This window comes from Cetorhinus maximus, chromosome 3 (assembly GCF_964194155.1).
Source record: "Cetorhinus maximus chromosome 3, sCetMax3.hap1.1, whole genome shotgun sequence".
Taxonomy (NCBI): domain Eukaryota; kingdom Metazoa; phylum Chordata; class Chondrichthyes; order Lamniformes; family Cetorhinidae; genus Cetorhinus; species Cetorhinus maximus.
In genome coordinates, this window is record NC_135881.1 from 171,603,287 (window position 1) to 171,624,770 (window position 21,484).

The window sequence follows — 21,484 nt, forward strand, 5'->3', positions numbered from 1 at the left end:
GGCCTGAATTTGAAAAACAGAGTTCTTGAAGCATTGAAGGAGGTTACAGAAATAAGGAGGGGTTAAGCCATGGAGGAAACTCTGTTTTAGGGAATCAAAAGAAAAGAAAAAGGAAGCAAATAGTTTTTCTACTTATCTGTTGGGTCCCTTTTTTATTTCTCTGTGCTTCGTATTGTGGCACCAAAATGCTAACGTAACAACAGTGTCTGTGGTAGTTTGTCGGGAACTTAGACAGGGTTTTGTTCTCTCTGACTGCTGGTGGCAGTGTGATTGGTTCATGATTCATTACTGCATTACTGCACAGTCAGTTTTTTGTCCTAGTTCCAGCATCTTGCCAGTAATATTGCTGCATCTTGTGCTATTGAAAATCTATTTGTGCGACTTAAAGATCAGTGACAGTCCCCACTGGGACTTCACAAAGCAGAGCCTGAGAATTTGAATGGGCCTAAAGAGCAGAACTTCCTTTCTCTAAGTGGAGCTCTTGTGTCACCAAAATGGAGAGAAGTTTCTCATTCGGGCAACTTTGAATTGCAAAAATACTTAAATGAGTGCATGCGGATTTTCTTTTCTTCATGCCTTTGTTTTTTTCTTTTTGCTGCTTGCTTTGTTCCATAAGTTGTATCCTCAGGATGTTATACCCTTCCAAAAGTTAACTAGGAGTTGGAGCAATTAAGGGAACAACAAAAAAATTGAATTGAACAGAAACCCTGAACAGTATAATGAGCCTTCCTCATTTCAACTGCACAGCTCTAAAAGGCAGAAGGCAGATCAAAGGAATAAGTTTCCCGACCCATTGAATGACTGCTATACACAGGGAGTGTAATCTCGTATCAGCCAACATGGATATGTGGTTCCCGTACAATGGGAATTTTGTTACTCAGTAAAGTGATTGGGATGTAGAACCTGCATGGGATCTGTCAAATGATTAGATAGCGAGGAAGCTAATCCTTGATTGGGCCCTGCATTAGAAGAATATATCATTTGAATTAAAAGGTGTATTATAAACAAACGGTCTACCAATGACTGTTTCCATCCAGGAAAGGGACAGACTGCTTATTTTGGACTTACTGGAGGCTGGAGCATTACCATTGTGGACAGGTTGCTTGCAATACAGGCTTCAAATTCACATCATTTAGTCGGGGACATTAATGGGGTTGAGGAACCAATGCATGTGAGCCCTGAAGCTGGTGGCACACCCAGTCCTTGCTGAGGATTTGAGACCCAGCCTTTCTTCATTTCCATAAATTTTCTCTGATTCATGTCTCAATCCGGCAAGATTCACTGCCTGACAGAGCTTGGAAAGGAACTGGAATTCGAATGGCAAGTGGCTGCAACTAGGGATCCTTGGGCATCAGGCCCCGGTAATATGGATTCTGGACTTGATTGGGGCAGGGGAGGGGTGAGGGGCTGGTTGAGGTCTCCAGCATCATTATTTATAGCAGGATCTCACTACCTTTCTGCAGGTATCCAGCTTGCCTGCTGTAAAGAGCAAATTAACATTGGCGCATGGCTAAAAGACAGGGATTTCAAAGTTGGCAAGCTGCTGTCCTCAGTTTAACTGCTCCTCTTCACCTGATTTCCACCAGGTTGGGGGGGAATTAAAATCAGGGTCAAAGTTTAGTAGTGTTCCTGCAGACTCATTGGAGGATTAATGTCAATTGGTTAACCAATCAGAACAGATAAAGTGAATAATCTAACTACTAATTATATCTTTGAGTAATGAAAGAGACATTGAATTCCATTAATGCAACTATTTTACAATTTGATAAAAGGCTATAATTAAAAATGATCCATAATGAACACTGTATATTATTATAATCCTTATTTATAAACTGAGAGTACCATTTATAATTATCTGCCATGTTATTGAATACTTCACGAGAACATATAATGGATAATGAATTAAAATAGTCACTGTGAGGTGAATAAAAGATAAGCCTCAAAAGGTCAAGCATTTTTTTCCATTTGTGCAGGTGCTGTGCTATGTGAAACTACGCAACTTGATTGTATTGTTAAAGAATATGCAACTAGTGTAGTCAAATATTGCCACAGTCAATGCTGAATACATTATTCATTCAAAGCCAGAAACAGCAGCACACCGAATCTGATAAAAGGTGACATTTAAATGCTTAAACATTACCAAATTTTTAAAACGGTGATGGGCTCAAACAGTTATATCTCAGTGGTAGCACTCTTGAGTCTGAAGGTTGTGAGTTTAAGCCCCACTATAGAGACTTGGGGCAGGATTTTTAGGTTCTGATGGGGTTGGGAATGGAGACGGGCGCTAAAGATAGCAGCATCAACCACGTGATAATTATTCTATGATGGTGTACAATTTGCCTCATGTGATGGAATTAAGTTTCATTCACGATGTCGCTAGAGCAGAACATCATGTCTTATAAGGCAAGGCCTGCACAAAGTATTTGCATAAAATGCTTCTAGAACATAAAACAACATGAGGTAATCAATATGTAAGTGTATATATATTTAAATCTTTAGGATTACAGGAAAAAGCAGAGCAGTGTACAATCACCTTTAACAATAAGTTATCGGGAACAGTATATTATATATAAAACTTAGTTATACATGAAATTATCTGCTAATGCCACATGTGTCCTTAGAGGACAATGGAATAAATATCACTTGGCCTGTGCCTTAATGTGGTAGCAGAACTTATGGCTTTATCTGTATATTGAATTTCATTAAGTTCAAGAATTAGAGACATATTGAGATGAGGTGCTATTTTAAAACAAGTTTGTCTAAAACATGGTTGATAACTAGGAGGCGCATATTGATTGGTGAATGATTCACACTTCCAAACCAAAATATTTCACCTAAAGGAACAACTTAAGGCTCACTGGCACTTCAAAGACAATCTATACATGAAACCATTGAACCACAGTGATCTAGTTTACAGGAGTAGAATTTCACAGGCTCTGTCAGAAATGGTATTTTTGCATTTTTAGATGTGTCTGAATCCTGCTCAATTTTTTCTGTTCTTTATGTATCTTCCCCACCTTGGTACCCATACCTAATCCAATATTTCATGGGAGCTCCGTCTTCCTTGTGAGCCTTATCTGTTCTCATTTTCAGATCCCCCTCTGGCCTCACCCCTCCTTTTGTCTACAATCTCCTCCACCCCTGCTGTACCCTCCAGTCCTCCAACCTCAGCCTTCTTCTCATTCTCCATTCCATCACAGTCAGCCATTCCCTCATCAACATTACCTCAACCTCCTGGAATCTTCGGCCTGAGTGAGGCGGAGACCAAGTGAGTATATTTGGGAATTTGGTTCAAAGTGGGAATTCAGTGCATAGGGGGAAAGAGGTGCTTTAGGAAGGTTTACTGCAAGAAGTAAAGTGTGCTGAGTGGGGAGTTCGGTGAAGGGCAGGGAGGAGGTGCTTTTTTTCCTCTTTTTCAGCCTCCAGTATTTGATTTCCATTTTGGTGCAGCAGAAAGAGCAGGTAAACCAGTAACTGGTATTATTAGTTTTATCAGTATTGTAAGTACTGTATTTCTTTTTTATTCATTCATGGGGTGTGGGATTTGCTGGCTAGGCCAGTATTTATTGCCCATCCCTAATTGCCCTTGAGAAGGTGGTGAGCTGCCTTCTTGAACCACTGCAGTCCATGTGGTGTAGGTACACCCACAGTGCTGTTATGGAGGGAGTTCCAGGATTTTGACCTAGTGATAGTGAAGGAACGGCAATATATTTCCAAGTCAGGATGGTGTGTGGCTTGGAGGGGAACTTCCAGGTGGTGGTGTTCCCATGCATCTGCTTCCCTTGTCCTTCTAGATGGCAGTGGTTGTGGGTTTGGAAGGTGCTGTCGAAGGAGCCTTAGTGTGTTTCTGCAGTGCATCTTGTAGATGTACATACTGCTGCCACTGTACGTTGGTGGTGGAGGGAGTGAATGTTTGTGGATGGGGTGCCAATCAAGCGGGCTGCTTTGTCCTGGATGGTGTCAAGCTCCTTGAATGTTGTTGGAGCTGCACTCATCCAGGCAAGGGGAGAGTTTTCCATCACACTCCTGACTTGTGCCTTGTAGATTGTGCACTGGCTTTGGGGAGTCAGGAGGTTCTAGCCTCTGACCTGCTCTTGTAGCCATAGTATTTATATAGCTAGTCCAGTTCAGTTTCTGCTCAATGATAATCCCCAGGATGTTGATAGTGGGGGTTTCAGATTGGTAATTCCATTGATAATCAAGGGGCGATGGTTAGATTCTCTCTTGCTGGAGATGGTCGCGAATGTTACTTGCCACTTGTCAGCCCAAGCTCAGATGTCGTCTAGGTCTTGCTGCAGTTGGCCATGGACTGCTTCACTATCTGAGGAGTTATGAATGGTGCTGAACATTGTGCAATTATCAGCAAACATCCCCATTTCTGACCTTATGATGGAAGGAATATCATTGATGAAGCAGCTGGAGATGGTTGGTCCTAGGACACTACTTTAAGGAAATCCTACAGTAATGTCCTGGAGCCAAGATGATTGACCTCCAACAGCCACAACCATCTTTCTTCCTGCTAGGCATGACTCCAACTAGCAGAGGGTTTCCCCCCTGATCCCCACTGATTCCTGTTTTGTCAGGGCTCCTTGATGCCACACTTGGTCAAATGCGGCCTTGATGTCAAGGCAGTAACTCTCACCTCACTTCCGGAGTTTGGCTCTTTTGTCCATGTTTGAACCAAGGCCGTAATGATGTCAGGAGCTGAGTGGGCCTGATGGAACCCAAACTGAGCATCAGTGAGCAGGTTATTGCTAAGCAAGTGCCGCTTGATAGCACTGTTGATGACCCCTTCCATCACTTTACTGATGATCGAGAGTAGACTGATGGGGCAGTAATTGGCCAGCTTGGATGTGTTCTAACTGAAGACTGGCATCTGTGATGTCGGAGACCTCCAGAGGATGTCGAGATGGATCATCTACTTGGCATTGCTGGCTGAAGATTGTAGCAAATGCTTCAGCCTTATCTTTTGAACTGATGTGCTGGGTACCCCCATTATTGAGGATGGGGATATTTGTGGGGCCTCCTCCTCCATTGAGTTGTTTAATTGTCCACCACCATTCATGGCAGGGTGTGGCAGCACTGCAGAGCTTAGATCTGATCCATTGGTTAAGGGATCACTTAGCTCTGTCCATCACTTGTTGCTTATGCTGGTTGGCATGCAAGTAGTCCTGTGTTGTAATTTCACCAGGTTGACACCTCATTTTTAGGTATGCCTGGTGCTGCTCCTGGCATGCCCTCTTGCACTCTTCATTGAATCTGGGTTAATCCCCTGGCTTGGTGTTAATTATAGAGTGGAGGATATGATGGACCATGAGATTACAGATTGTGGTTAAGTACAATTCTGCTGCTGCTGTTGGCCCATAGTGTCTAACTGTTGCCCAGTCTTGAGTTGCTAGATCCGTTCAAAATCTATCCTATTTAGCATGGCGGTAGTGCCACACAACATGATGGAGGGTATCCTCAATGTGAAGGGACCGCTAAAAAGCCTCCATGGCTTAGACACCACCATCATTTGGCTCCGAGTTACTGAACTGAAGGCTAAGCTGCAGACATTGCATCATATCAGGAGAGAGAAAGTTACCTGAACACTTTATTCCAGCAGACAGTCACACCCCTTAGGATAGAGTCTTCTGATTTGGTCAGTGGTCAAGGGACAGGAAGCTGTGACTGCAAGCGAGGCAGGTGAGACGGCCCAGAGGGCAGGAGTGCAGAAGCTTCAGCCCTTTCAATTGTCCAACAGGTTTCAGGTTTTTTCAGCTTGTTTGGATGAGAGTGGGGGCTGCAGGGTGGATGAACTAACTGGACATAGCACTGTAGTACAGGAAGCCATTCAAGCAGGCAGTGTTACAAGGAATGTAGTGGTAGTAGTGACAGAATAGTCAGAGGGATTGACACCATTCCCTGCAGCAAAGAATGTCAGGCCAGGCGGCAGTTTTGCCTGCCCGGTGCCAGGATTCGGGGTATCTGCTCAGGGCTGGAGAGGAACTTGCAGTGTGTGGGGGATGACCCAGTCATTGTGGTCCAAGTAGGTACCAACAACATAGGCAGGACAAAGAAGGAGGTTCTGCATAGTCAGCATGAGGACTTAGGCACCAAGTTAAGAAGAAGAATCTCAAAGGTCAGGAAGTGAGGAAAAGGCAGAGGAGTGGCTCTGTTAATTAATGATGGCATTAGCACAATAGAGAGGGATGACCTAAGTTCAGAAAACCAGGATGTGGAAACGGTTTGGGTAGAGATGAGAAATGATAAAGGCAAGAAGTCACTTGTGAAAGTCATGTACACGCTCCCTAATAGTAACCACATGGTAGGATGGAGCATAAAGGAAGAAATAACGGGAGATTGTCAGAAAGGCAAGACGATAATCATGGGACATTTTAATCTGTTTATAGAGTGGAAAAGTACGTGGGCAAAAGTAGCCTAGATGAGGAGTTCATAGAATGTTTCCAGGATAATTTCTTAGAACAGCACGTTCTGGAGCCAACCGGAGAATAGGCTATACTAGACCTGGTATTGTGCAATGTGATGGGATTAATTAATGATCTCATAGTGAGGGCGCCCCTAGGTAGTAGTGACCATAATATGATTGAATTTTATATTCAGCTTGAGGGAGAGAGGAGTGGGTCCAAGACGATGGCCAGGATTTTCCATGCCCATTGGTGTCGGGCATGTTTGTTGGTGTGAGCGGACAACATGGCGCGATCAGTTTCATGATGGTGTGAAACCAGTTTGCGATCGTCCACTCAATCCATTGATGGCGGGCCACGTCCTCCGTCATCAAACATCTTGAACCTCAGCATATCATTATTAGCCTGCCCACTGGAATCGACCTCCCCCCCTAAACTGGCTCATCCGCCCAAATCGGCGGAAAAACACGTCAACGTGTTTCATAACAGCACATAAGCGACGTGTACCTGGCAGGCTGCACTTCACTCAAAACTTCAAGGTTTGTTTGCCTACCTTGCTTCAGTCAGCATTTGCAGTCATCAGTGTCAGGCTTCACAGACAGCGCCACATCACTTTCAGGAGGGCTCACAGCACGTCTATACCTACCAGATGTGCCATATGTGGGGGGGCTTTTCAATGGCTGCAGGGCTAGGGCTTGTTTGGCAAAAGGGGAGAAGTCACCTGAGGCAAGGGAAGAGGCTTCAGGGCAAAGGCTGTACTGGAGAAGGAAAGTATCCCAGGGTGTATGTGGGGGCACATGTTGATCTCAAGATGGTGAGGGCTGAGGAGGCAGTCTCCAGAGGAGATGAGGCCAGATGGAGGTGTGAGGGTATGTGTGAGAGAGTGAGCGGTGATGTCCCTTGAGCTGGCAATGAGTGAGATGCCAGTGAATGTGTGATGGGCTTCAGTGTGTGAGTTTAGAGTGATGAGATGGTTGCCTCACCCTGGCTGCACGGATGAGATCATTCATCCTTTATCTGCATTGGATGGCCAACCTCTTCTCTGCAGCATTGGCACTGATCACCACTGCCATTGTCTACCAAGCCGGAGTGGTAATGTTGCTGCCCCTCCTGCTGCCAGAGTGGAGGTAGAGAACATCACAGCGGGTCTCCATGGTGTCCAAGGTGCACTCGGGACTGCAGTCTTCTTGCCTTTCAGGGCCATGTCTTCCTTGCAACAGTCCTGAGCTGGAAGAACTGAGCGCGGCTGTACTTTAAAGGTGGTGCCTGGCGTGGTGAAGCAGTGAGATGACAGCGTGGCAGGTGAATCAGAGCCATGGAAATGGCATGTTTCCCGAGAATGCATAGATAACGTGGCGGGTTTGGGATGATACGGTGTGAAAACCCGCCATCGTGGCCGATAGGTAAAGCACCTTTTTGCCCACCCACTACGGCACAGTGCAAATCTGGGACGATTCCACTGTATGTTTTTAAACTTAAATAAGGGCAATTACAAGGGCATGAAAGCAGAGCTGGCTAAAGTGAATTGGCAAATTAGGTTAAGGGATAGGTCAATAGAGATGCAGTGGCAAACATTTAAGGGGATATTTCAGAATGCACAGAATAGATACATTCCAACGAGTAAGAAAAAGTCCAAGGGATGGACACACCATCCATGGTTAATTAGAAAGGTTAAAGATAGTATCAAACTTAAAGAAAAAGTATATAATTGTGCAAAGACAGGTGGAAGGACAGAAGATTGGACAGAACATAAGGAATAGCAAAGAATGACTAAAAGATTAATAAGGAGGGAAAAATTAGAGTATGAGAGAAAGCTAGCCAGAAATATAAAAACAAATAATAAGAGTTTCTATAAATATTTTAAAAAGAAACAAGTTAACAAAGTGAGCGTTGATCCTATAGAAAGTGAGTCTGGAGAATTGATAATGGACAAAAAGGAAATGGCAGATGAATCAAACAGGTATTTTGCATCAGTTTTCACTGTAGAGGATACAAGTAACATTCCAGAAGCAGCTATGAATCAGGAATTGGAAAGGATGGAGGAACTCAGGAAAATTACAATCACCAGAGAAGTAATACTGAGTAAATTGTTGGAGCTGCGGGCTGACAAGTGCCTGGGTCCTGATGGACTTCATACTAGGGTCTTAAAAGAAGTGTCTAGTAAGAGAGTTGATATATTTTTAAAATTTTCCATATCTCCCTAGAATCAGGGAAGGTTCCATTAGATTGGAAGATTGCAAGTGTAACTCCATTATTCATAAAGGGAGAGAGACAAGAAGCAGGAAACTACAGGCCAGTTAGCTTAACACCTGTCATTGGAAAATGTTAGTAGCTATTATTAAAGAAGCTATAGCAGGGCATTTGGATAAGTTCAAGGTAATCAAGCAAAGTCAACATGGTTTTGAAAATTGGGAATCATGTTTACCCAACTTATTGGAGTTCTTTGAGGAAGTAATATGTGTTGTAGATGAAGGGGAACTGGTGGATGTAGTGTACTTAGATTTCCAGAAGGCATTTGATAAAGTACCACATCAAAGGTTATTGTGGAAAATAAAAGCTCATGGTATAGAAGGTAACCTATTGGCATGGATAGAAGATTGGCTGGCTAACAGGAATGTTATGTTCCTTCTGTCGGGTCACTTTGCTCAGCAAACACAGTTGCGCACCTATCCATTGGCGAGTGAGTTGGTCAACAAGATAGTGCAGGTGCAGAGAACAATGTAAGATAAAGCACATGCCATTTATTAACACAAGTAACACAGCACTAACATAATGTGTGCTTCTCCAACCAGACCCTATTCTGAACTACTGATTAACATTGTAGCCCATGCTACACAGAAATTGGGTAACACAATCATGTGGTCAATCTGCTCACATTGTCTTAAAGGTGCATTGCACCTCAGATTACCACAAGGAAGCAGAGAGTAGGCATAAGTGGGTCATTTTCAGGTTGGGAAGATGTAACGAGTGGTGTGCTACATGGATAAGTGCTGGGACCGCAACTGATTACAATTTGTATAAGTGACTTGGATGAAGGGATGGATGGGATGGTTGCCAAATTTGCTGACTTAAAGATAAGTAGGACAGTAATTTTTGAAGAGGACAAAAGGAGGCTATAAAAAGATATAGATCCAGCAAATGGAGTATAACGTGGGAAAATATGAAATTGTCCATTTTGGTTGGAAGAATAAAAGAGAAGCATATTATCTAAATGGTGAGAGGTTGCAGGGCTCTGAGATGCAGAAGGATCTGGGTGTCTTTGTGCATGAATTGCAAAAGGCTAGTATGCAGGTACAGCAAGTAATTAGGAAAGCCATTAGAATGTTATCGTTTATTGCAAGAGGAATTGAATACAAAAAGGGAGGTTATGCTTCACTTATACAAAGCACTAGTGAGAACACATCTGGAGTACTGTGCATAGTATTAGTTGCCTTATTTAAGGAAGGATGTAAATGTGTTGGAAGCAATTCAGAGAAGGTTTACCAGACCAATACCTCGAATGGGTGGGTTGTCTTATGAGGAAAAGTTAGACAGGCTAGGCTTGTATTGGCTGGAGTTTGGAAGAGTAAGAGGCGACTTGATTGAAACATATGAGATCCTGAGGGATCTTGACAGGGTAGATGCAGAGGATGTTTCCTCTTGTGGGGGAATCTAGAACTAGGGGTCACTGTTTAGAAATAAGGGGTCACCCATTTAAAACAGTGATGAGGTGAAATTTTTTCTCTCAGAGGTTCGTGAGACTTTGGAACTCTCTTCCTGAAAAGGCAGTGGACGCAGTCTTTGAATATTTTTAACACAGAGGTGGATAGATTCTTGGTAAGCAAGGGGGTGATAGGTTATCGGGGGTAGGTGGGATGCAGATTTGAGGTGACTATCAGATCAGCCATGATCTTATTAAATGGGGGAACAGGATCACGGGGCTGAATGACCTATTCCTGCTCCTTGTTTGTATGTTCGTATGTTCCTTTAATTTCACCATATTGTCACCTCAAAATCCTGCTCAGAAACCGCCTGTAAACTGTACTGTATTCCCCTCTTGACTTTATACCTTCCTGCATCCACTCACTATCCACCACCCTGTAAAACAATATGAAATATCTCTGTATGTAGTGAGTGCCATAGATCGGTATATATTGAGTGGCATAGAAATGTATATTGTTATCACTTCTACCATAACGGCTTCTTCACACCCGTTCATCGTAACCTCTGGCAATCCCTAGGCTCCCATATTTCCTTATAAACGATTTGTTGTGGCTCATACAGTTCTAACACAATGTTCAAATGGGGCAGAATTTTTCGGTTGGCATGCAGGCGCATGCCCGACTCAACCAGACATGAAGTTGTACGAGATGATGTCAGGCGAGCATGCCAACGTCATCCTGCGCTCACGTGATATTTCAGTCGACAGGCGCGTGCGTGTGTTGGAAGCACGCCCGCCGACAATTAAAAAGACAATTAAAGTCGTTAAAGCTCCAATTGTCCCCGATTTTTCGTGGTCCGTCCAACCTCACGGTTGGCGGACTGGGCGAATCTGCGGACTTTGCACTTTTGATGAAGCCTCGTCCAAGGGCAGGATGAGGTTTCCATTATTAAATATAAAATAAATAAAAATGTATGGACAGAATTTTCATCATGCATAGGTTCAGGTGACTGTGATGCGTGGACATTTTTTTCATGATTTTCAGGGAGCTTTCATTCAGCGCTTGCCCACGCCCATGCTAACGTCAGCGCCCACTTGCCTCCCACCCCTACCCCGGCAGTGCTGAGCGTTTCAGCGTACGCTTCACGCTGGCTAATTGGCCAGCCAGCATGAAATCGAGGTCGGGGGCTGATCACAGGCGGCGATCCATTTCCCAGCTGCTCCCGAGCCCGCTGATCATGCCCACACGCCAACCTAAAAATCCTGCCCATGGGATTCCATTTTTTTGAGCCTTTACATTGTTAAATCGCCATATCCTTATCTCCATGAACACTGCAACCCCTCTCAGGTTCTTTGACTTGACTTGAGACTTCATACTGGTGCACATGTTTATCAATTCAAAGTCATTTATTACTATGCTATTTCCATGTAGTCGTCGCAGCCTTGACCCAAGTGCTCCACTAACTTCGGGGTAGAAATGGTAGATGTCTGCTGTGGCAAATCACCGCTTAGATTCAGTGCACTTTCTGATTGGAATTACAACTTAGCTTGAAATACCGTTATCACTATCAGTAGACTCTGGATGGTCCCACATTATAGGTGTTTCACATTTAATACCCTTGTCCCCAGCACAATCTTTACTGTGCCATCTCACACATTCCCTTGCTATGATTCTCATATTCACTTTCTCAAGGCCAAATGCTGCAGACTGAGTGTACTCAATGCAAAATTGGCTTAGCCTTTCGTTGCCAGACCTGGCTGTATCACTTCAAGTACTATAAGGAGGCACTTCCACTGACAAAACCACCCTCTTTTTTAAGAATTACACTGGAGGGCAATGATAACTACCAACCATCTCATTAATCTCCTCTACCTTGTTGCCTTTACCCTCACCTCCAACATAAAGTGCAAGGGATGCATGGATTCCTTTATCACCTGGACTAGTGTTTACCTGCCTCTGCTGGTGCTCCCATTCATCTTGCCTATTAACCAAACCTCTGCCTTATTCTCTATTGCCCTTATCATAACCCATATCTCTCTCCAGTTCATCTCCCAACTCCTCCACATATGTTATGAACTCTTCCCATCCACTAAACCCACCTGCTATATCTTTGAACCCAATCCCACTCAACTACTGACCACCTGAATGCCTTTTCTGGCCCTCAGGCCAGTTAAATTGAAAATGGTTTCCTCTACTCAGATAGAGTCCTCCTCCATTTCAAAATTATTGTTGTCACCCTCTCCTCAAAACCCATCCTGAATCCATCCTTGAAAATAACTATTCCATTTCCAAACCGTCTTTCCTCTCCAAAGTCCATGAACAAGTTTTACCTTTCAAATTCATGTACATCTTTCGTTCAACTCTGTTTGAAACTATCCAATCAGATTTTTGCCACAACTCTCAAATGGCTCTATCCAAAATCATGATCAACATTCTATATGACTGTGACCATGATACATTATCTTTCCTGATCTTCCTAGGTTTTTTTGCAGCCTTTGACACAGTCAATCACACCATCCACCACTAATGCCTCTCCTCAGTTGTCCAGCTTGCTGGGAGTGTCCTTGCTTGCTTCCAGTACTAACTATCTGATTGTAACCAGAACATCTCCAGCGATGGCTCCTCTTCCCACAAACTTCTCTGTTGCCTCCATATTCCCTCAAAAAATTATCCTTTGGAACCTTTTCTTCCTCATCTACATGCTGCACTTTCACAGCATCAATGGCAGACTTGGGATTAGTATGTGCTTGTATGCTGATGATGGCCAACTCCAACTCTCAACCACTCCATCATCCTCAAATTGCATCTGTATTGTCAGACTTTATAGAATATGTTGCCTTGGCTAGGTTGCAACTTCTTTCTGAAGACTAAAGCCACTGTCCTTAGTTCCAGCCACAAAATATATACTCATGTCACTAATTCCATCTTCCATAATTGCCCCAGGGTGAACCAGACTCTTCACAACTTCAATGTCCTATGTGACCTGAGCTGAACCTCTAACTCCATGGATCTCCGTCACATACTTCCACCTCGGTATCATCGTCCATTCCCACCCCTGCGCCAGTCCAATTGCTGCTTTAACTGTCACCCATGCCTCTTTAACCTGCAGACTTAACTACTTCAATCTGCTCTATGCCTTAAGCTATATTTTTGCTTGATGTCAGAATTTATCTAGGAATTGTGAGGGGACTGAGACCTCACCCGATATATATTCTTTTTACAAAATAGATATAGATATCCTTATGGCTACTCCTAAAATTTTTAAATCTGGAAAAAGATCCTTTAACATGGCTGAAGCTATAGCTGTCTGTGACCATCGAGCAAAAGGAGCCACCTTGGCAGCATGGAAGAAACTTTTTTTTTTATTCATGGGATGTGGGCATTGCTGACTAGTCCAGCATTAATTCTCCATCCCTAATTGCCCTTGAGAAGGTGGTGGTGAGCTGTCTTCTTGAACCGCTGCAGTCCATGTGGTGTAGGAACACCCACAGTGCTGTTAGGGAAGGTGTTCTGCGATTTTGACCCAGTGACAGTGACAACGACAGGAATGATGATATACTTCCAAGTCAGGATGGTGAGTGGCTTGGAGGGGAACTTCCAGGTGGTGGCGTACCCATGTCCTTCTAGGTGGTAGTAACCGTGGGTTTGGAAGGTGTTATTTAAGGAGGCTTAGTGAGTTCTTGCAGTACATCTTGTAGATGGTACACACTGCTGCCACTGTGCATCAGTGGTAGAGGGAGTGAATGTTTGTGGATGGAGTGCCAATCAAGTGGGCTGCTTTGTCGTGGAATGTCAAACTTCTTGAATGTTATGGGAGCTACACTTATCCAGGCAAGGGGAGAGTATTCCATCACACTCCTGACTTGTGCCTTGTAGATGGTGGACAGGCTTTGGGGAGTCAGGAGGTGAGTTACTCACCGTAAGATACCTAGCCTCTGACCTGCTCTTGTAGCCATAGTATATATATGGCTAACCCAGTTCAGTTTCTGGTCAATGGTAACTCCCAGGGTGTTGGTAGTGGTGGATTCAGCAATGGTAATGCCATTGAATATTAAGGGTCAATGGTTAGATTCGCTCTTGTAGGAGATGGTCATTGCTTGGCACTTGTGTGGCACGAACGTTACTTGCCACTTGCCAGTCCAAGCCTGGATATTATCCAGGTCTTGCTCCATTTGGACATGAACTGCTTCAGTATCTGAGGAGTCGTGAATGGTGCTGAACATTGTGCAATCAGCAGCGAACAACCTCACTTCTGATCTTATGATGGAAGGAAAGTCATTGATGAAGCAGCTGAAGATGGTTGAACCTGTGACACTACCCTAAGGAACTCTTGCAGTGATGTCCTGGAACTGAGAGGATTGACCTCAAACAACCACAACCAATTTGCTTTGTGCTTGATATGACTCCAACCAGCAGAGATTTTTCCCCTTGATTCCCATTGGCTCCAGTTATGCTTGGATTCCATGATGCCACACTGTCAAATACTGCCTTGATGTCAAGGGCAGTCAATCTCACCTCACCTCTGGAGTTCAGCACTGTGGTCCATGCTTGAACCAAGGCTGTAATGAGTCAGGAGCTGAGTGACCCTGACGGAACACAAATTAAGCATCAGTGAACAGATTATTGTTAAGCAAGTGCCGTTTGATAGTGCCTGATAAACTTGTGCCTCATTATCTCTGAAGAGACACTAAAGACCTCCTGTGGACCAAATTCAAAGATAACTTTACAAAGGCCATCTGCATTTCATAACAGAGGCTGGCCAACTGAAGTATAACCTTCTGCTAGGACAAAGAGCCCCGCAGCATTCCTTTGAATTCTTAATGGTTCAGACACTTAACCATCTCGGGAGCCCAGATGACTGAAAAAACATCCTTTGTCAAAGACAATGTGGAGAGGTAGGAGTTATGTGATATGGAACTCTCTAGCTTGTGTAATATTGCCTTGCTGTACTACAAAATCTCAGTCTGTGGTTTACCATCCTACAAGCAGCCTCACAGAAAAAGGGCTCTGTCCAGGTTTGGAAACATGGCCCCTATCTACACTGCTACTACTGAGAATTCTGTATCATTGCCTACAAGAATGTTTCATCTCGGCATGCCCATCTCATCATGTGAAATCAACACCACCGGAAAAGTGAATTATACAGCATCGGTTTTCAACCTGCCAAACTTCCATGAAGGAATACCTCAATGGACTTTGATTCTGGACTTTGGAACCCACGTGACATACCATTTCTTTTCTCTGTGATCTCTGCACTGTAAATCTTTCTTTTCTATATCCCTTTTTAATGTATGACTGCAAAGGAGGCAACGGTGCGATCCTCCCCCCTTCCTGAATTTGAGCATTTGCAAATAATCTAACCCTTTGAGTTCATCCTATCTTGAGTTTGCTGTTCGGGTATTAATAGAAATTGGATCATACCAAAGCCGAGGAGTCAGGGAACGCCACTGCTTATAAAGGGGGAAGCAAACCAAAACACCATTCTGTTTACAGACAGGTGGTGAGAGGAGAAATTAGTGTTGTTTAAATTAACTTCCCTCCTGTCCATGACAGAAATTGGAGGCTTAAATCTGGGATAACCCATTTGAATTCGGCCAGAGTCCAAGTAGACACAAGCCAAATCTGATGTAAAAGAGCCAATTGGAAACCAAAAGGGAACAAGCTGGGTGGTTGGAACAAATTCTAAACCATGTAAATTACCTCAGCAAATTCCTTTTCCCTAATACTAAGACAATGGAAACTTTTGATGCCCAGATGTGGGCCCAGCAAGGAAATTTGAACGGTGTAACTTTATCAGTCCTTAGCACAGAACAATTGAAAGCTGTCACTAGGGAGGTAGAGTTAAAATTGCCCAGTAAAGTGAAGAGAAGTGAATTGATCCAGTTGTTGGTAGAACATTTGGAATCTCATGTCACTGATAGAGCAGTTACATGTAGAGCACAACCATGGCTCTGGATCTCCTCCCCAAAGCTCAGACTGCAGCTAAAGTTTCAGGAGAGGGGAAAAAGAGAGAGAAAAAGAAGTTCAGGAGAGAAGGAGAGAGAGAAAGGGAAGAGAGAGAGAGAGAGAGCAAGGGGATAGGAAAGGGAAAGAGAATTCCAGCTCTGAAAATTGGAAATGGAGCTAGCGGCCCAAAGTGAACGAGAGGCCAGACAGCTGTGAGGGAAAATGTCTCTCTACCCGGCAGCACCCCTTATGTCTCTCTAACTCAGAACCACTCCCTGAGGCCCTCAAGTATGCTAAATTCATTCCCAAATTCAAAGGGAGTGATCTGGAGTCATTTTTTGCCACTTTTGAGAAAGTAGCAGGACAGCTAAAATGGCCATAAGAGATCAGGACATTTTTAGTTCAAGAGCAGCTGTCAGGGAGAGCCCAAGAGGTCTACTCCATGCTGACTCCTGATGTGTCCATGAATTATGAGCAGACCAAGGTTACCATCCTAAGTGCCTATGAGTTAGTCCCAGAGGCACATGGCCAGCAATTCTGGAACACTCGTAAGAAGACTACACAAACCAACATTGAGTTCGAACGGCTGAAGCAAATCGCATTTGACCGATGGGTAAGGTCCCTAAGAATCCTACGCACCTATGAGGGGTTGTGTGAGTTGATATTGTTAGAGGAATTTAAAAACGCTTACCCTCCAACCAGCAGACACACATGGAGGAGCTGAGAACCCTCACAGCTAGGGATACAGCCCTCAGAGCAGACAGCTATGATTTCACCCATAGGCCTAGAAACTCAGGAAGACCCTTGCCAAACTATTGCCATGAGCATTGGAAAGATAAGCAGGGTGATCTAGATAGAAAGGCCCTCTACCCAGAAAAAAAAACGCAAAGGAGAGTGCGAGAAGCCCTCCTACAGCCTGAAAGGAGAACCCTCGGACACTCATTGCAATAAGATAGGCCTTTCCAGACTTGAGTGCTGGAGATTATGAGGGAAGCCCGTATAATAGGACTCCACATGAGTAGTCCCCAATGAGTGCCCCAATGGGTTGTACAGCAGAACAGGCAGAGACTCTCGCCACAGAAACTTACACTTTGCAGGGCTTGGCACTGTGTGTGCTTGAGCTGGAGAAACTCTCTGAGGGCTTCTGGAGTTTTGTCCTTTCAGGAACCGTGTCTCCCTACCCGTCCCAAAATGTAGCAAGTCCATTGTACTGCTCCAGGATACAGGGGCCACTCTGTCCTTAATGTTAAAAGGAAACCTAAACCTATCCCCCACCTCCTCCTGCACCACTAGTCCTCCCTGAAGGCCAAAGCCCTGATCAGTGGAGTGGGAGGAGGATCTGTGTTTGCATCCCTCCATAAGGTCCACCTGGATTGTGACCTTGTTTCAGGCCCTGTCACAGTAGGAATTTCCCTGAACTATCAGCAGCAGGAATTGATTTCCTCTTTGGCTGGAAGAAAGGTGTTAGCCAGAGAGAGAAAGAGGCCAACGTCAACCAGCAGAAATCGGCAGGAGAGCAGAAAGCTGGGGAAGGTCCAGAGGCCCAGAAGAGTGAACTAGCAACCATGAATATTGAGAGAGGCCTGCTCGAATGTAGCAAGACCGAAGCCAGGCCAGCGAATTTAAAAGAGGAAACAGCCTCACAGAATATTGTGAATTAAACAGTGACCAGAGAAGCCCCAGAGCAGGGAAAGAGATAGTGAGGGAGATGCCCCATATAGCCGAAGAGCCTGAAGGAAGGCTAGCTTTTAAATCAGGAAAGGAAAAGGGTAAGGAATCTTCTTTCTGACATTAAATAGGGACAAAGAGAGTTCCCAAACTGATGAGCAGATAGGGAGTGAGATGCCTCTCCCAAAGCCAATGGCTCCAGCTAGGAAACCAGTGATTGATTTAGCTGACAGCTTTATGGTGAATCTAATTGGGGACAAAGAAAGTTCCCAAATTGGCCCAGAAAGGATGAGGGTGATGCTTCACTTAGTTGAAAAGCCACCAGGAGATACAGTGAGAGCTGACCATCCGCCAGAGGGCAGTAGTGCCCCAAAAGACTCAGAGCCTACCATTACCTGACCAGCAGAGCGATTCCCACCAGATTGGATCCCATACTCACCCACTTTAATGCAGAATTACAAGGCAAATGACAGTGTTGCCAACTGCATCTAAAGTGATCCATGACAACCCACCAGGTTACAGCACTGTAGCCCTACCTGGTATGGATATGGAAGAGGCCCCTTCCAGAAGACCATCTTCCTATCTATAGTGCCCAGAAAAACTGACCCAAGTTCAGGAGCAGACTGCAGCCTGTTGCCGTGCCAACCAAAAGCACCTAGCAACAGAAGTTGGAATATCCCAGTCGTGCTAGCGCCTGAGCCAGACACTGAACCGGAATCCCTGAAAGAGGCCAAAGTTCCATTAAAACACCCGAATCTCCTGACAATCAACTGAACCACAGGTTTGAACAAATGAACCCACAAGTTACCAAGGTGGGCAGAGAAGAGCTAAGCTGGACAAGAGCGGCTCAGCCCTATGATCAAAAGACCTGTCACTCACTGAGTGAGATGCCCACATTCCCCTGCAGATAGCCCAGGGCAGCTTGACCATCACTCATCCCTTGAGTGCTAACCCCATCGTAAAACCGCCAGATCTCTTGGTGGAAAATTCATTAGGAGTTGGACAGACTGAGTTCCGGAACCGCTGCTGAGGCCTGATTCCCAACAGAGGAAATTTCAGAAATCTAACCCTCGATAGACTTCCCCATAAGGATGGATTTGAATCTTCCCAGGTCACCTAAACGTTCCACATCCCAGGACAGGACAATGTCCTTGCTGATGCACTAACACAGATTTAAACCTTAAAAGAAAACAAATGCAGCAGGGAACTGCCATTTCCACCGCTAGCTGTGTGTGCATGAGAGAATGCATGCATACTTCTTTATTTCCTATTCTTCCTTCATTAGACCACATTAAAAAAATTAAATAGAATTCATTTTTTTCCCCGTGAGGCCGTGAGGACTGAGACCTCACCCTGTATATTTTTAATAAAATAGATATAGATGTCCTCATGGCTATTTCTATAATTTTAAAAACCGGGCAAAGACCTTTAAAAAATGGCTAAAGCTATCTCTGTCTGTGACCCTCGCATAAAATGAGCTACCATGGCAGTATCAAAGAAACTTGTACCTCATTATCTCTGAAGGGACACTAAGAGACCAAATTCAAAGAGAACTATACAAAGGCCACCTGCATTTCTTAACCCAGGCTGGCCAACCGGAGTCTATCCGCTGCTAGGACAAAGTGCCCTCAAGCTCACTTTCAATTCTTAATGGTTGGGACATTTAACCTTCTCAGGAACCCAGAGGATGAATATACATTCTTTGTCAAAGACAATGTGGAGAGGTGGGAGTCATATGACATGGACCTCTAGCTTGCGTAACCAGTAATATTGCCTCGCTGTACTGCAAAATCTCAGTCTGTGGTTCACAAGCAACCTCACAGAAAAAAGGCTCTGGCTAGGTTTGGGCATCTGGCCCCCATCTACACTGCTATGACTGAGAATGCTGTACCATTGCTTACTAGAATGTTTCATCTCTGCATGCCCATCTCATCATGTGAAATCAACAACACTGGAAAAGTGAATTATACAGCATTGGTTTTCAACCTGCCAGCCTCCATGAAGGAATATCTCATTGGACTTTGATTCTGGACTCTGGAACCCACGTGAAATACCATTTCTTTTCTCTGTAGTCTCTGCAGTGTAAACCTTTCTTTTATCTATCCCTCTTTTACATTATGACTGCAAAGGGAGCAATGTTGTGACCACCCCCCCCCACCCACCACCACCACTTATAAAGGGGGAAGCCAACCTAAACACCTTTCTGTTTACAAACAGGTAGTGAGAGAAATTAGTGCAGTTTAAATTAACCCCATTCCTGTCTGTTATAAAATAATGTTAAGCTGTATATCAAAGATATGATAGAATACATGAAAATTTGACATAGAACTTTGATGCACAAGTCTCCAATTAATTAAGGAGGAACTTGCATTTATATAGCCCCTTTCACAACCCTAGGATGTCCCAAAGTGTTTTACAGCCAACAAAGTACTTTTAAAGTTTAGCCATTGTAATCATGTAGGGAAATATGACAGCATATTTGTGCACAGCAAGCCCCCACAAACAGCAATGCCTGATACATGAACAAATAATCTGTTTTATTGAGGAATAAATATTTATGAGGACACTGGGGAAAATTTAAATAAAAATAAATAAAAGCAAAATACTGCGGATGCTGGAGATCTGAAACAAAAACAAAAAGTGCTGGAAAAACTCAGCACGTCTGGCAGCATCTGTGGAGCGAGAAACAGTTAACGTTTCAAGTCCAATAAGGTTCTTCTTTGCAACTGAAGTTCCAAACGTCGGTTTCGATGAAGAGTCACACTGGGTTCAAAACATTAACTCTGCTCCTCTCTCCACAGATGCTGCCAGACCTGTTGAGTTTTTCCAGCATTTTATGTTTTCATTTCACTAGGGAGAACTTGCCTGTTCTTCTTCAGAAAAGCCAACATGGATCTTTTACCTGATGGAGCAGGTAAAGCCTCGGCTTGACTTCTCATCTAGAAGACAGCACCCCTAAAAGTGCGGCACTCCCTCAGTGGAACACTGAAATGTCAGCTTGTGTGCTCTTGTCTCTGGAGGGGGACTTTAAATCCCTAACATTCTGATGCAGAGAAAAGAGTGCTACAAGTGAGCTAAGGCTGACACCTTCCTTTTGACAAAATTTTGCACAATTTATAGAAGAACTATTTTATGCAAATGTAGGCTTCGTCAAAAACCAAAAGCAAAAACAGCCATCAGTTTTGTCGGCTGTTCCAAAATGTTTAAATATCTGCAGTAAACTTTCAAACATGCTCTTATTCTTCAAAGCTGTGCAGGTATTCACCCATTAGCCTGACTTAATTGCAAGGTAAAAGAAACCCTTATCGTGAAAAGTAAGGAAGACTGCATTTATTTTTTATTCATTTGTGGGATTTGGGCCTAGCTGACCCGGCCAGCACTTATTGCCCATCCCTAATTCCCTATACCGCCTTTCTCAACCTCAAGGCATCACAAAGTGCTTTGGCTCTGCGGTGGAATCTGAACTGACAGCCAGATAAAAGCAAACGACTGTGGATGCTGGAATTCTGAAACAAAAACAGAAAATGTTGGAAAAACTCAGCAGGTCTGACAGCGCCTGTGGAGAGAGAAACAGAATTAACATGCCCCTAACTCAGAGCTCTGAAGAAGGGTCTTACGGACTTGAAACATTAACTCTGTTTCTCTGTCCACAGATGCTGCTAGACCTGCTGAGTTTTTCCAACATTTTCTGTTTTTGTGTTGAATTGACAGCTTCCTGACTTAGAGATGAGAGTGCTACCTTGTCGCTGTCTGCTACCATCTTGAGTATAAGGACACAAAGGCAGGGCAGACCTTTCCCCCTCCAACAATCATCGCATATGT